Here is a 17,370-nt window from a genome sequence, read left to right on the forward strand (position 1 = left end):
TCATTAGATATAATAAACATTGGGTTAACAACATTTAACAAGATCGTTAACTTAAAGGTTTCAAATCAACATTTACATGTAACGACTAACGATGACTTAACGACTCAGTTAAAATGTATATACATGTAGTGTTTTAATATGTATTCATACACTTTTGAAAGACTTCAAGACACTTATCAAAATACTTCTACTTAACAAAAATGCTTACAATTACATCCTCGTTCAGTTTCATCAACAATTCTACTCGTATGCACTCGTATTCGTACTCGTACAATACACAACTTTTAGATGTATGTATTATTGGTATATACACTCCAATGATCAGCTCTTAGCAGCCCATGTGAGTCACCTAACACATGTGGGAACCATCATTTGGAAACTAGCATGAAATATCTCATAAAATTACAAAAATATTAGTAATCATTCATGACTTATTTACAAGTAAACAAAATTACACATCCTTTATATCTAATCCATATACCAACGACCAAAAACACCTACAAACACTTCCATTCTTTAATTTTCTTCATCTAATTGATCTCTCTCAAGTTCTATCTTCAAGTTCTAAGTGTTCTTCATAAATTCTATAAGTTCTAGTTTCATAAAATCAAGAATACTTCCAAGTTTGCTAGCTTACTTCTAATCTTGTAAAGTGATCATCCAACCTCAAGAAATCTTTCTTATTTACAGTAAGATATATTTCTAATACAAAGTAATACTCATATTCAAACTTTGTTTCAATTTCTATAACTATAACAATCTTATTTCGAGTGGAAATCTTACTTGAATTTGTTTTCGTGTCATGAATCTACTTCAAGAACTTTCAAGCCATCCAAGGATCCTTTAAAGCTAGATCTATTTTTCTCATTTCCAGTAGGTTTATACACAAAACCTGAGGTAGTAATGATGTTCATAACATCATTCGATTCATATATATAAAACTACCTTATTCGAAGGTTTAAACTTGAAATCACTAGAACATAGTTTAGTTAATTCTAAACTTGTTCGCAAACAAAAGTTAATCCTTCTAACTTGACTTTTAAAATCAACTAGACACATGTTCTATATCTATATGATATGCTAACTTAATGATTTAAAACCTGAAAACACGAAAAACACCGTAAAACCGGATATACGCTGTCGTAGTAACACCGCGGGCTGTTTTGGGGTAGTTAATTAAAAACTATGATAAACTTTGATTTAAAAGTTATTCTTATGGGAAAATTATTTTTCTTATGAACATGAAACTATATCCAAAAATCATGGTTAAACTCAAAGTGGAAGTATGTTTTCCAAAATGGTTATCTAGACGTCGTTCTTTCGACTGAAATGACTACCTTTACAAAAATGACTTGTAACCTGTATTTTCGACTATAAAATTATACTTTTTCTGTTTAGATTCATAAACTTAAGTTAATTATAAAACCATAGCAACTTGAAACACTCAAAACGGATTTAAAACGAAGAAGTTATGGGTAAAACAAGATTGGATATTTTTGCTTGTTGTAGCTACGTGAAAATTGGTAACAAATCTATATTAATCATATCCTAGCTAACTTATATTGTATTATACATGTATTCTAATATATTATGTAATCTTGGGATACCATAGACACGTATGCAAATGTTTTGACATATCATATCGACCCATCTATATATATTATTTGGAACAACCATAGACACTCTATATGCAGTAATGTTGGAGTTAGCTATACAGGGTTGAGGTTGATTCCAAAAATATATATACTTTGAGTTGTGATCTAGCCTGAGACGTGTATACACTGGGTCGTTGATTGATTCAAGATAATATATATCAATTTATTTCTGTACATCTAACTATGGACAACTAGTTGTAGGTTACTAACGAGGATAGCTGACTTAATAAACTTAAAACATCAAAACGTATTAAAAGTGTTGTAAATATATTTTGAACATACTTTGATATATATGTACATATTTGTTATAGGTTCGTGAATCGACCAGTGGCCAAGTCTTACTTTCCGACGAAGTAAAAATCTGTGAAAGTGAGTTATAGTCCCACTTTTAAAATCTAATATTTTGGGATGAGAATACATGCAGTTTTATAAATGTTTTATGAAATAGACACAAGTAAATGAAACTACATTATATGGGTGAATGATCGAAGCCGAATTGCCCCTTTTGCTTGGTAACCTAAGAATTAGTAAACCGATCTACTAATTGACGCGAATCCTAAAGATAGATCTATTGGGCCTAACGAACCCCATCCAAAGTACCGGATGCTTTAGTACTTTGAATTCGTTTTTATCATGTCCGAAGGATTTCCCGGAATGATAGGGGATATTCTTATATGCATCTTGTTAATGTCGGTTACCAGGTGTTCACCATATGAATGAATTTTTATCTCTATGTATGGGATGTATATTGAATTATGAAATCTTGTGGTCTATTATTATGATTTGATAATATATAGGTTAAACCTATAACTCACCAACATTTTTGTTGACGTTTTAAGCATGTTTATTCTCAGGTGATTATTAAGAGCTTCCGCCGTTGCATACTAAAATAAGGACAAGATTTGGAGTCCATGCTTGTATGATATTATGTAAAAACTGCATTCAAGAAACTTATGTTTTGATGTAATATATTCTTATTGTAAACCATTATGTAATGGTCGTGTGTAAACGGTATATTTTAGGTTATCATTACTTGATAATCTACGTAATGCTTTTTTAAACCTTTATCGATAAAATAAAGGTTATGGTTGTTTTAAAAATGAATGCAGTCTTTGAAAAGCGTCTCATATAGAGGTCAAAACCTCGCGACGAAATCAATTAATCTGGAACGTTTATAATCTATATGAACGGGACATTTCAGTTAGGCGGCAAGGTAGTTCCAAGTTTTTCCAATCGGTCAATGTAGCTTTTCATTTTCAAGACATGAGAGCTCACTGATTGACCCTCCTCCATTTTGCATGTTTGAAGAAGCTTATAAGTTTCATATAACTCTTGACTAGCCTATTTTTGAAACATATTTTTCAGCTCAGTCATCATATCATATGTTGTACGATCTTCCATTTCTTTTTGGAGGTCAGAAGTCATACTAGCAAGCATGATTAAAGCTATATTCTCTTGCTCATCAAACAACTTCTGATAAGCATTCTTTTGAGCAGCAGTAGTGTAAGACCCAAATATTTCCTTGTTCACATGTGTAATTGGGTTGAATGAATTATGGGGTTTCTTTGTATATTTTAAAAAAAGAGAAATGAATTCTGCCCAGGCTATCTGCGCGCCATGCAGAATTATGGCGCGCCGCGCCATTACGGGCTGACAGCCCATCTCTTGCTTTTAAATTAGATATTTTAAGGGCTTTTTGGTAAATTCACATGGGACCCGACTTTAAGCCTTGAGATCAGTTGTTGGAGTCTCATTAACTCCATTTCCATCTACTTCAACCTCATCCATTCAATTCTAGAGAGAGAGTAAGATCCTAGTGTGAGAAAACTCATTTTGGAGAAGAAGAAGAAGAAGGAATCTTGCTTAAGCTCAAGTTATAAAGTTGTTCATCTACTTCCTAGCTACATTTTGAGTGTAGTGGTATGCTTTAATCTTAATTTCCTTGTTTAATTTGATTAAGGGTTAGGGTTTGGGGTAGATGATGAATTTAAAACCCATTTGTGAGTGAATTAGGTGTTTTGGGTGAAATTGGGTCATGTAGACCCAAAGATGACTAACTAGGGTTTTCAAAGTGTTAAATTGATGTTATGAACTCAAATTAGTTAGTAAATTGCTAGCACACCTATGTATGTGTAAATGGGTGATGTGTGGGTTAGTGGATGACCCGAAATGGGTGTGTTGACCTTAAATTGGTTAAATGGGTCAAAATGGACCTAGGTTAGTTAATGTTTGTGATTAATGCATAAACCTTGTGTTGAAATATGTTTTTAAACCTATCTTGGCTAATGTTAGGGTTTTGGTGTGAGTTGACCCAATTTTAGGGTTAAGTGTCCAAATGGGTCAAAATGACTTAGTAATGGTGAGTGTTGTGAGTTTGACCAACTTGAATGGTTGATTGATTATATGTACATTATAATAGGTGCGTTACCTTGAAGATACAAGCTTGATTTATTGATTTTCCGAAGGCGTAAGGTGAGTGGAATAAGTATACATGTACATATATGATGTGCTTACTTGTAGAAATGGATATGTGTTGTCCAAGTTAGTGATATATGCGTTGTACGCTAACGGTTTTAAGAACGGGTATATGTTGTCCAATTTAGTGTTATATGTGTTGTACACTAATGATTTATGAATGGATATGTGTTGTCCGACTTAGTGTTATATGTGTTGTACACTAACAATTTTATAAACGGATATGTGTTGTCCAAGGGTTAGTGATATATGTGTTGTGCACTAACGGTTGTTATGAACACCGATGGGAAATTTGAGTACCATTCCTATTACGATTGGTTAACCATGGTTGTATGAATTGTGTATTAGCATATTTAATTATGAACTATATGTTTTTGTTATTGCTAGCTCAATGTGAATAGCGGTTATTGGTATATGCATAATGTTTTGCATGGTTGTCGAATTGCTAGCTTGTGTACGGTATTGAGTAAGTGTTTGCAAGTAGATATATTATATATGTATATGTATAATTATTGCATTCACTAAGCTTTGTTTACCCTCTTGTTGTTTACCATTTTATAGGTTCGGTTGTGGACAAGGGTAAGGGCATCATTTTGGAATAGAGTTCCCGCCTTGTTGATAGGGGATGCCTTTTGGAAGTGTTAGCTTCTTGGAGTTTGACCGAGACTTGGGTAGTTTAACCCCAAACACCATGCTCGCTGAGTGGTTTGGCATTTAAACTTTTTGGTGGTCGAAACTCTCGTTATGTATTAAACTCTTAAAACGGCCGATGTGGGCCCCACTTTGTAAAACTCATTTTATGTTTGAATCGTGTTAGTTTTACATGTTTGAATATGTGGTTAAAAGCGTTTTGTCTAATTATGTCGGGAAGTGGCCGATCTTTTTCGCAAAAATGGAAAAATGGGACAGGCCGTTTTGGCGCGCCGCGCCATTAGCTGAACAGAGAAATAATTTTTTTTGTGACATTTTAAGCGGGTTTGTTCGTGGTTTGGTTTGGGTTATTACAAGTGGTATCAGAGCATGGTCTAAGGGATTTAGGCGACTTGAGATAGGTTCCTAGACTTAGACTTTATTGTGTGTACGCTTTATGCGAAACTTGTAGGACTTTGGGTCTAATCGGGAATTGTTAGTGCTTTGGTTTATGTGAACTAACCTTGTGCTAATTGATTTGTGTTGTGTTTAGCAATCATCAAGTGAGATGGGCGTTGTACTAGCGAGTTAATGTGACGTGTTCGCGTAACAATGATTAGCTACCATTGTTACGGGTTCAAATCATGTCAAACAAGCGATGTACGACGATTGTTGAGCAAGATAGGGGTAGTGTGGTGTATATGTATATACATATGTGTTAAGTCCTTTCGTTTCGTTGTTTAATCTAATTCATTTTATAGAATGAAGATGAGAAATGGACACGACACCAATGATGGAAGTACGAGTGAGGACGTTGAGTTCAAGGCCAAAGTTGAGGCCATCTTTAAACGTCAAAAAGCGAAGTTTCTCGAAGATGTTAAAAAGATGTTCCTAGACACGATTGACGAGCAACTAGTCAATGTGGTAAAGGAGCAAGTTAAGGCCGTTCTTCAAGAGGATAATGTGGGGAGACGGGACTTATTCTATAAGAATTTCAAGGACTCTCAACCTCCCACCTTCGATGGTGAACAGGACCCACTTAAGAGTGCCCGTTGGATCTCCGATATGGAGGGGGCTTTTCGTACGTGTGAATGCCCTCTTGATAAAAAGACGAGATATGGTTGTAGCATGTTAAGAGGTGATGCTAAATTGTGGTGGGACGCGAAGATCCGAATTTATGGCGAAGAACAATGCATGGAGTTCACTTGGGATGAATTCAAGGTGGAATTTTTCGATGAGTACCGAACTTCGGCCGATCTTACTAGGCTTAAGGATGAGTTACGTTCCTTGAGGCAAGGGTCGATGGATTTGAACACTCTCAAATCCGTGTTTTTGTCCAAGACCCATTTTGCCCGGAGTATGTCGGGAATGATAAAATGTTGAAAGAAGATTTCTATCGAATCTTGAATGATAACTATCAAGAGAAAATTAGTGTGAACGTGGTGAAGAGCTTTGATGAATTGTTCAATATGGCGAAGGGTTTTGAAGCGCTCGTGTTGAGAAAGAGTAGTTTTACTTTTGGTAAGAGGAAGTTCGAGAATTCGAGTCAATCGAGCTTTTCCAACAAAAAGAACAAGAAGGGCTCCGAAAGTGTTAATAGTGTGAAGAAAGGTGGCTCCAGTGGTCATGTACCCACTTGCTATACTTGTGGGCAAAAAGGTCACATCTCTCGTGATTGCCCCAACTCACCTTCCACACCCAAATTTACTTGTTTCAATTGTGGTAAAGAAGGGCACAAGAGGACCGAGTGTCCCGAGTTGCGCAATGATAATGTTAAGCGATTAGAAAAGGCGGCGGGTACGGCTAGAGGTCGAAATTATTTGATGACCAATGACGAAGCCAAACAATCGAATGAAGTTGTTTCAGGTACATTTATGGTTAACTCTAATCCGGCAAGGATCCTATTTGATAGCGGTGCAAATTTGTCATTTGTATCTCCAAAATTTGTGCCTAGACTTAATAGACCGTTAGCTAAGTTAAGTCGTCCGGTAGAATTCGAAATAGCGGACGGTAAGACGGTGCTAGTGGTTGATGTGTGTAAAAATTGTGATGTCATTTTTGGTGCCGAAAACTTTAAGATTGATCTTATCCCGATGACTTTGGGCGATTTCGATATAGTTGTTGGTATGGATTGGCTCGATCATAATAGAGCCGATGTTGCATGCCATGAAAAATTTATTCGTGTAAAGGCCCCAAGTGGAGGAGAGTTAATTATTCACGGTGATAAGTATAGAAGACTTGTGCCGATATGTTCTTTTGCACGGGCACGTCATTTTCTTGCTAGTGGTGGCATGGCTTTTCTTGCCCATGTCGTTGATACTCGTGATGAGCCACCACATATTCGTGAAATTCTGGTGGTAAGTGAATTTGAAGACGTTTTTCCTGATGAGTTACCGGGTGTTCTGGCGGAAAGACAAGTTGAATTTCGCATTGAGTTGGTTCCGGGAGCTACTCCCATTTTTAAAACTCCTTATCGTTTAGCGCCGACGGAAATGCAAGAGTTGTTAAATCAAACCCAAGAGTTGCTTGAAAAGGCTTTTATCCGACCGAGTGCTTCGCCATGGGGCGCTCCGATTTTATTTGTGAAGAAGAAGGATGGTAGTATGCGGACGTGCATCGATTACCGGGAGTTGAATAAAGTGACGATCAAGAATCGTTATCCATTGCCTCGGATTGACGATTTGTTTGACCAACTCCAAGGTGCGACGTATTTCTCAAAGATTGACCTGCGGTCCGACTATCATCAAATGTGGGTCCGTGAGGAAGATATTGAGAAGATGGTTTTCGAACGCTTTATGGGCATTTTGAGTTTGTAGTTATGCCTTTCGGTCTTACGAATGCACCAGCGGCATTCATGGACCTTATGAACCGAGTGTGCCAACCTATGTTGGACAAGTCGGTGATTGTGTTCATTGACGACATACTAGTCTACTCGAAAAGTATGAACGAACATGAACGTCAATTACGTGAGGTTTTGAAGACATTACGAAAGGAGAAGTTGTATGCTAAGTTCTCCAAATGTGAATTTTGGCTAAGGGAGGTTCAATTCCTTGGCCACATTGTGAACAAAGACGGTATTCAAGTAGATCCGGGGAAGATTAAGACGGTGAAGAGTTATAGACAACCGACTACGCCTACGGAGGTCCGAAGTTTTCTCGAATTGGCCGGTTATTATCGTCAATTTATCCAAGACTTTTCTAAGATCGCTTCTTCGTTGACGAAATTGATGAGGAAGAACGCGAAGTTTAATTGGGAGAACGAGCAGGAAATTGCTTTTCAATTGTTAAAAGAGAAGTTGTGTCAAGCTCCGGTGTTAGTGTTGCGGAAGGAGTGGAAGACATGACGGTTTATTGTGATGCTTCGTTAAATGGGCTCAGGTGTGTTCTAATGCAAATAGGTAAAGTCATCGCTTATGCCTCTCGACAATTAAAGGAACACGAAACGAGATATCCGACTCATGATCTTGAGTTGGCGGCGGTGGTACATGCGTTGAAAATTTGGCGCCACTACTTGTATGGTGTCAAGAGTACGATATATTCGGATCATAAGAGTTTGAAACATCTCTTTAATCAACGAGATTTGAATTATCGTTAACGTAGGTGGATGGACGTGGTGAAAGATTATGATTGTGAAATACTTTATCATCCGGGCAAGGCGAATGTGGTCGCGGATGCGTTAAGTCGAAAGAGTCATCACCCGACATTACGATTGGGATTGTTACGTATGATTATTACTAATGATTTTCTTGAAAAACTTGGTGTGATTCAAATAGAGGCTTACGTTCACAACAAGTATGCGGAACGAATTGTGGGGCAATCGGAATTCATTACTATGGGTTCGCGTAGTTTGTTGTCTTTTCAAGGAAGAGTGTGGGTGCCTAAGATGGGTGATTATCGACAAGTGCTACTTGATGAAGCACATAAGTCAAAGTATTCCATTCATCCGGGCGCAACGAAAATGTATCTTGATTTAAGGAAAGATTATTGATGGCCGGGCATGAAACGTGACGTTGTAAAGTATGTTGAGCAATGCGTCATGTGTTTTCAAGTTAAAGCCGAGCACCAAAAGCCGTATGGTAAGTTACAACCGTTAGAAATTCCGAAATGGAAATGGGAGCACATTACCATGGATTTCATAACAAAGTTACCTAAAACGACGAGAACCCAATTTGATTCGATTTGGGTTATAGTTGATCGGTTGACGAAAAGTGCTTTGTTTCTTCCCATTCAGGAAGCGATATCGTCGAAGACCTTGGCTAAGTTGTTTATCAAGGAAGTCATCTCTCGACACGGTGTTCCTATATCTATTATTTCGGATCGAGATACCCGTTTTACATCTCATTTTTGGGAAAAGTTTCATGAAGATATGGGTACGCAATTGAAGTTGAGCACGTCGTATCATCCTCAAACGGACGGTCAAACCGAACGTACGAACCAAACTTTGGAGGATATGTTACGGGCGTGTATTATTGATTTTGGTGGTAGTTGGGACGAGCACTTACCTTTGGTAGAATTCTCGTACAATAATAGTTATGATACTAGTATCGGGATGCCACCTTACGAGATGCTTTATGGGCGGATGTGCCGAACTCCGATTTGTTGGGGTGAAATTGGTCAAAGGGAAATTGGGAGTACCGATTTGGTGTTAGAGACGAATAGCAAGATTGATATGATTCGAGAGCATTTGAAAAAGGCTCAAGATAGGCAAAAGTCGTATGCCGACAAACGTAGACGAATGATCGAATTTCAAGAAGGTGACATGGTTATGCTTAAGGTTTCGCCATGGAAAGGTATTATTCGATTTCGAAAACGGGGAAAGTTAGCTTCTCGGTTTATTGGGCCATTTAAAGTTTTAGCTCGTGTTGGTGAAGTCGCGTATCGTTTGGAATTACCCGAAGAGCTTGCGGGGATCCATAATACATTTCATGTTTCCCATCTCCGTAAGTGTCTTGCGGATGATTCATCATGGGTGCCTTTGGACCAAATCGAGCTAAACAATAAGTTAAAGTATATTGAGGAGCCGATTGCCATACTCGATGAGAAGGTCAAAAGGTTGAGAAATAAAGAAGTGAGGACTTTTAAAGTTCAATGGCGTCAGAGTAAAGGTTCCGAGTTTACATGGGAGCTCGAAGAATTCGTGTTAGTTTATCTTCCTTCTTGTCATGCGGCTTGGATCGCGAGGACGCGCTCCGATTCAAGTGGGGGAGAGTTGTAAGACCCGAAGATTTCCTTGTTCATATGTGTAATTGGGTTGAATGAATTGTGGGGTTTCTTTGTATATTTTAAAAAAAGAGAAAAGAATTCTACCCAAGCTATCTGCGCGCCGCGCAGAATTATGGCGCGCCGCGCCATTACGGGCTGACAGCCCATCTCTTGCTTTTAAATTAGATATTTTAAGGGCTTTTTGGTAAATTCACATGGGACCCGACTTTAAGGCTTGGGATCAGTTGTTGGAGTCTCATTAACTCCATTTCCATCTACTTCAACCTCATCCATTCAATTCTAGAGAGAGAGTAAGATCCTAGTGTGAGAAAACTCATTTTGGAGAAGAAGAAGAAGGAATCTTGCTTAAGCTCAAGTTATAAAGTTGTTCATCTACTTCCTAGCTACATTTTGAGTGTAGTGGTATGATTTAATCTTAATTTCCTTGTTTCATTTGATTAAGGGTTAGGGTTTGGGGTAGATGATGAACTTAAAACCCATTTGTGGGTGAATTGGGTGTTTTGGGTGAAATTGGGTCATGTAGACCCAAAGATGACTAACTAGGGTTTTCAAAGTGTTAAATTGATGTTATGAACTCAAATTAGTTAGTAAATTGCTATCACACCTATGTATGTGTAAATGGGTGATGTGTGGGTTAGTGGATGACCCGAAATGGGTGTGTTGACCTTAAATTGGTCAAATGGGTCAAAATGGACCTAGGTTAGTTAATGTTTGTGATTAATGCATAAACCTTGTGTTGAAATGTGTTTTTAAACCTATCTTGGCTAATGTTAGGGTTTCGGTGTGAGTTGACCCAATTTTAGGGTTAAGTGTCCAAATGGGTCAAAATGACTTAGTAATTGTGAGTGTTGTGAGTTTGACCAACTTGAATGGTTGATTGATTATATGTACATTATAAAAGGTGCGTTACCTTGAAGATTCAAGCTTGGTTTATTGATTCACCGAAGGCGTAAGGTGAGTGGAATAAGTATACATATACATATATGATGTGCTTACTTGTAGAAATGGATATGTGTTGTCCAAGTTAGTGATATATGCGTTGTACGCTAACGGTTTTAAGAATGGATATATGTTGTCCAATTTAGTGTTATATGTGTTGTACACTAATGATTTATGAATGGATATGTGTTGTCTGACTTAGTGTTATATGTGTTGTACACTAACGATTTTATAAACGGATATGTGTTGTCCAAGGGTTAGTGATATATGTGTTGTGCACTAACGGTTGTTATGAACACCGATGGGAAATTTGAGTACCATTCCTATTACGATTGGTTAACCATGGTTGTATGAATTGTGTATTAGCATATTTAATTATGAACTATATGCTTTTGTTATTGCTAGCTCAATGTGAATTGCGGTTATTGGTATATGCATAATGTTTTGCATGGTTGTCGAATTGCTAGCTTGTATACAGTATTGAGTAAGTGTTTGCAAGTAGATATATTATATATGTATATGTATAATTATTGCATTCACTAAGCTTTGATTACCCTCTCGTTGTTTACCATTTTATAGGTTCGGTTGTGGACAAGGGTAAGGGCATCATTTTGGAATAGAGTTCCCGCCTTGTTGATAGGGGATGCCTTTTGGAAGTGTTAGCTTCTTGGAGTTTGACCGAGACTTGGGTAGTTTAACCCCAAACACCATGCTCGTTGAGTGGTTTGGCATTTAAACTTTTTGGTGGTCGAAACTCTCGTTATGTATTAAACTCGTAAAACGGTCGATGTGGGCCCCGCTTTGTAAAACTCATTTTATGTTTGAATCGTGTTAGTTTTACATGTTTGAATATGTGGTTAAAAGCGTTTTGTCTAATTATGTCGGGAAGTGGCCGATCTTTTTCACAAAAATGGAAAAATGGAACAGACCGTTTTGGCGCGCCGCGCCATTAGCTGAACAGAGAAATAATTTATTTTTTTGTGACATTTTAAGCGGGTTTGTTCGTGGTTTGGTTTGGGTTGTTACAAGTAGTTGTCTCAGGAGGAGCTTCAGGTAAGGGTTCTTCAATTTTATTCAACTTCCCTTCATATTTGAGAACAATTCTTAGGTTGCGGTACCAAATCGAGGAAGTTTGAACCATTGAGTTTCTCCTTCTCCAACAAAGAACAGAGGATGTTTTGGTTTACGTTTTGATTATTTGACATCTACAAAAGAACAAGGTTCAATTTTAGTGTTTTCGATATAATACTTTAATAAATTAATTACCCAAGTTTTAATATATTTAAAAACAATTAATTTATGAAAGCCTAAGATCCACATAGAGGTTCCATAACTACATCTGTTGATCAGCTAGCAGTTATAGAGTCTACTGGTAGGTAGCGAGTACCAATTGCATCACAGGTGCAACTCTTAGGTCTTTATGGGACCTTGAGATATGTGTAGTCTAACAAACCACTATTATCTATTGGCATATTTGTCCCATCCTTGCCTCGAACTCAGATCTCATCGTGAATACAATTAAGTCGTCCAATTTGGAAACAGTGGAAATTCAGCCTAGTCTCACTCGTAACTGAAAATCCACCTCGTTGCTATAATTCGATTAGGTCTCACCGTAATCAAAAAATAACGAGGAGTGTTTGCAAGCTCATTAGATGGCATGACTTAAATTTGACGGGTATTTTGAAAGTGTTTGTGTTAACGAATAATGCATGCACACAAGATTCGCTACACTTTTTGTTAAAAATCATTCTAACCAATTTTATATATGTCGATCGTGTTAATGCGTCTAGTTTGTTATTTTATTTTATATGAAAAATTACAAATACACATTGTGTATCATTTTAAAACATTTTTAAAAGATGTCGCTCATATATATTATTTGAGTTTCAAAAAAAAAAATATTTAATTTTAAACTCATTAGAGTTTAACTTTTTTTAAAAATCATCAATTTTAACCTTTGAAACTCGTTACTAGTTTTATTTGATGTTTTTATCAAAAACATTTAGCATATATTATAATCAACAATTAAATATAAATGCGTAAAAATAAAACACAACCATACCATGCATCACACACACTTAGCCTAGCCCAAAAATCCTATGCTTGATCCCATGAGCCGACATGGGATCAAGAGGTCAAACTAAGGGTAATATTATAGGTCCCACTTGATTCAAGAATCAAGTGAAAACTTGACAAACGCCATCGTTGTTAACTTGACCTATTCACCATCTTCTAAGCCAAAAGCATGTTGTATTTTATCTTCAATCTTCATCTTGTTACATTTATTTAAATTTGATAATACAACTAAACTAGTACTTTTACAAATTGAAATAAACTTAAATACAATACTATGAAAATGAAAAATAAATATAATACAACTTTGGCTTCAAAATGACCTTTATAATAATACAAATAATCAACATGACATAATATTCCCGTAATCAACAATCACAACAATCATACATAGGTCAGGGCATTATGGGCTATGTGTACAATCACAATTTTAATAACTACATTATTAAAACTTAAATATGGCTTGTCCATGGTTACAATGCATGTGTATAACCATGGAATAAAATAATCAACAATTATAATAAATATTCAAGCCATAACAATTAAATCTACAATTTAAAATAGTGATATTCTTTCAATCATATTTGTGCGTCATGAGGTTAAGTCTAGATCAACTGAGTTGACTTTAAAAACCAAAAAGGTTTCAACTTTTACCAATATACCACAAAGCTAAATCTAAAGAATAGTCACACGACAATTAAGATGGTGTAAAAGCGGCTCGGATACCACTGATGGAAAATCGTGTATACTTTTACCAAAACAGATTAACGCAGCGGATAATTAAAATAATAATCTTTTATTATTTTATGAACAAAATTTAACAAGATTAAATTTTCACTTATTTAATGAAACATGCACACGATTAATCTTTCCCAATGATCCAGTTACACCATAATAATTGTCATGAATATAAAACAAAAGAGGAGTTAACGATATACCTTTCTTGGAGAATTGATGAGACGGAGAGAAACTTATTATTAAAAGTATGACCGTCTCTTTGGATAGTCCACACTACACTTCAAACGACTGTTAATGGATGCTAGTTCAAACTCAAGTAACGTATTAATATAATCGAATTATATTAATACAACCAATAATACTCCTTGTTTCTTTTGAATATATATTACTCCGTATATGGTTTTCCATTTGCAAAAAGGGAATCAAGTAAATTTGAGATTGCTTTTAGTTTTTCTCTTTCTTGAAGTAAGTAACAAATTGAGTTTCTTTTTAATATATAGACTCTGTTAACACCTATTTCCTTATGAGATAAGGCTTAGTGTGTCAACATAATACTAGAAGTTATCTAGCTTTAGGAGAGCGGAGTGTTGCCGATTGATGTTTACTCTTGGGAAATAATGACTGCAGACCCGGTTCACAAGTATAGAAACTTGTGAGGTGGCTTAATCAATCTGTCATCTGTAGAGCGTAACAGTGCTAGCCGGATGACTTCTAGTGAGAGAAACTGCTAGAGAGAGAGCTGAGATTTCATCTCTCTCTAGCACTTTCTCTCACTAGAAGTCATCCGGCTAGCACTGTTACTGTGTAAAATGACGACCCAAGGGGTCTATTTATAGTGTCAGATCCACCAGATTGCTCGGGGATACGTGTCAGATGATGATACGTTCTGTTACTTGTGATCCGAAATTTACGCTGAAGGTGGCGTTCTCCGGCCAGGGCTTACGCGCTAGGCGGCCTTCAGGGCTTATGCGTGACGGAAGCAGCCTGCACTGCGGAGAACGCTGAACGGATAGCTTCACAAAACTGTTGTTCCAGTGTTCCTGATGCTAATTTCATGCGAATATTATGCCTTTATGCGTGTATACGATAGGATACACCATTAAGTCCCCCCCAGTTTAATGACTTAAGCATTTGAAAAATGTTTAAGTTATTAAACTTTTGATAACGCATGCCAAACTAGCCTTTCATTGCCCATTTGCATTGGGGAAAACATTACAGGCATTAAATGCAGACGAATTTTACTGACGCTGTTATGATTAATTTTGCACGGTTGAGATCCTCCACGCACCTCCAGCTGTAAAAGTGTTATTCGTACCCTACGTTTAAACTCGCACATACACGTGTCTCAATCCTGGCCATAAAAATTGCATCGATGAACTCCTATATAAACCGTCATAACCCTTTTACCTTCACTTTTTTTACCTTTGCCAAGATCTAAAAAGTACATTCCTCCCCAAATCTTCATCGCATTCTTCAATTTTCAACTTTTTTAGGTTTAGCATCTTCCAAGGTCAGTTATACTTCATCCTTCTGCTATTTTCTTCTTGTTGATATCTTTTTACTGTATTATTATGGCTTCTATACTGAGTACTGGCCAAGAACACGCAAAGCCTTCTTCGTCAAATACTGCTAACATTCCAGAAGTTAGCACGATAGCTTCATCACTGACAAGTGAATACTTAGACGGTTTAAAGATTGCCTTCCGCCATCTTAATCAATACAACCCTGTTCTTCCTACCAACAAACAAACTGCTGACAACCCTCCTGATAGAAAAATTACTTTATATGCCTTACAAATTACCAACGGCAACCTCCGTATTCCCCTTACTAACTTTGTCCTTCGCCTTCTTAGATATTATAAGGTCTGCCTTAGTCAAATGCATCCCCATGGCCTTCAAAAAATCATCCTTTTTGAAATGTACTGCAATGCTGCTAATATTAAGCCTCGCATTAAAGTTTTTATCTCTTTGTTTAGAATTCGCACAATTAGTGACTGCTGGCTTACTATTGATAGTAAACGAAATACTTATTTTGTTGGTACAAATAGAGTATCAAATTTGAAGGACTGGAAAAGTCCATTTTTCTTTGTTGATGAGACTGTTATTCTGGAGGAGTACTCCGTTGTCCGGGAATGGGGTGCTATTGATGCTGGTGTAGGAAAAGGTGTTAAGATTTCTGCCGCAGAGCAGCGGATAGTAAATAGCTTGAAAGAGCTCCGCCTTTCGCCCAGATCATACGAGAGGTATGAGTGAATTCTTGTGCTGTGCAGAGTGAGTCAAGAATGGCCGAGCACTTCTGTGCCAGTACTCCGTGAGAAAAACCAGGGTAGGATGTGATTTGATCATCCTATTATATATAAATACGTGTCTATTTTTTGTCATGTTTGCTTATATTGCTGTTTATGTTTAATTTTTGCAGCCAACTCCATGATGTAGGTTCGCTCTGCTCTTTTATCCGTTGATCTTGATGATGAAGTAGAGGTCACTGCTTGTGACAAAACTGCTGAAGAGCTAGAGGCAGAGAAAGCTGCAGCTGAGGCTAAAGCTGCTGCTGATGCTGCTGCTGCTGAAAAGGGGGAAGAAATCATTGTCAGCAGTTCTGACAGTGAGTCCGGGTCTGAATAGACAGACACTGAACGGACAGCGGATGACACCACCACCGTTGAGCAGCAGACATCAGGTTCGGTTGACATCACGAGTGAAACAAACCCCACTCCTCCTTCAACCCAAAAGAAAAGGAAGAAGAGCATAGGCTTTAAGAGGGTAAAGAGTACAGAGGGGGAGCCAAAAGCAGAAACGCAGAAGAAGTATGTCCATTCTGCTCGTTCTTGATAATGCACATGTCTCTGTTTATAACTGTTATACTTGTTCAAAATGCTAATTTGTTTCTGTTAGTGATTTTAGCAGAGTCTGATAATATCCAAGGGAAGGCTACGGAAGGCGGTGAGTATAGGCCGGAGGAGAACCTTGAAGGTGAAGGAGATAAGGGTCTGAAAACTCCTGACCCAAACTTTACTCCATTTGAGGAATCTGAATTCCATGAAGAGAGGTCAGAAGGCGACTCTGCTTATCATTCTCCTCTTCCTAGTACCACTAACCCTGCTGTCACATCGTTTAATGTTCAAGAGCCATCTCTTCCTGCTCATGTGAGGACATTGCAGGCGATCATTCAAAATCCTGCTACTAAGAACAAAGAATTTTCAACTATTCTTCAGGTATGAATAATGAAACTTCCTGCATGTATAAGCTTGCAATGAATTTATGTGAGTTGCTTGAAATTAACCATAAAATGTTTCTTCTACAGAGTTATGTTATCCCTGAGCTAAAACCCCAGTTCACCGCTCTCCGCTCTGAGCAGCTCAGGGAATCAACTGCTGCAGCTTATGTATTGTTAACCAATCATCTGGATTCCGTTCTACAACTGCAGAAGCAACAGGAGTCCATACTTTCTTTTGCCCGCGCTGAGATTGCTCAGAGTGCCAATGCTCGCAAGAGAGCTGCTGATGCTGAGTGTGCCTTGAGCGATGCTCAGTCAACAATAAAGGCTAGAGAAGTTGAGCTTAAAAGTGCTCAAGATGCTGCTGCTACACTGCAAGGGGAAAAGGATGCTGAGAAGAAAAAGGTTGAGGAGGAGCAGGT

The sequence above is a fragment of the Rutidosis leptorrhynchoides genome, chromosome 9, assembly GCF_046630445.1.
Source record: "Rutidosis leptorrhynchoides isolate AG116_Rl617_1_P2 chromosome 9, CSIRO_AGI_Rlap_v1, whole genome shotgun sequence".
Classification (NCBI taxonomy): Eukaryota; Viridiplantae; Streptophyta; class Magnoliopsida; order Asterales; family Asteraceae; genus Rutidosis; species Rutidosis leptorrhynchoides.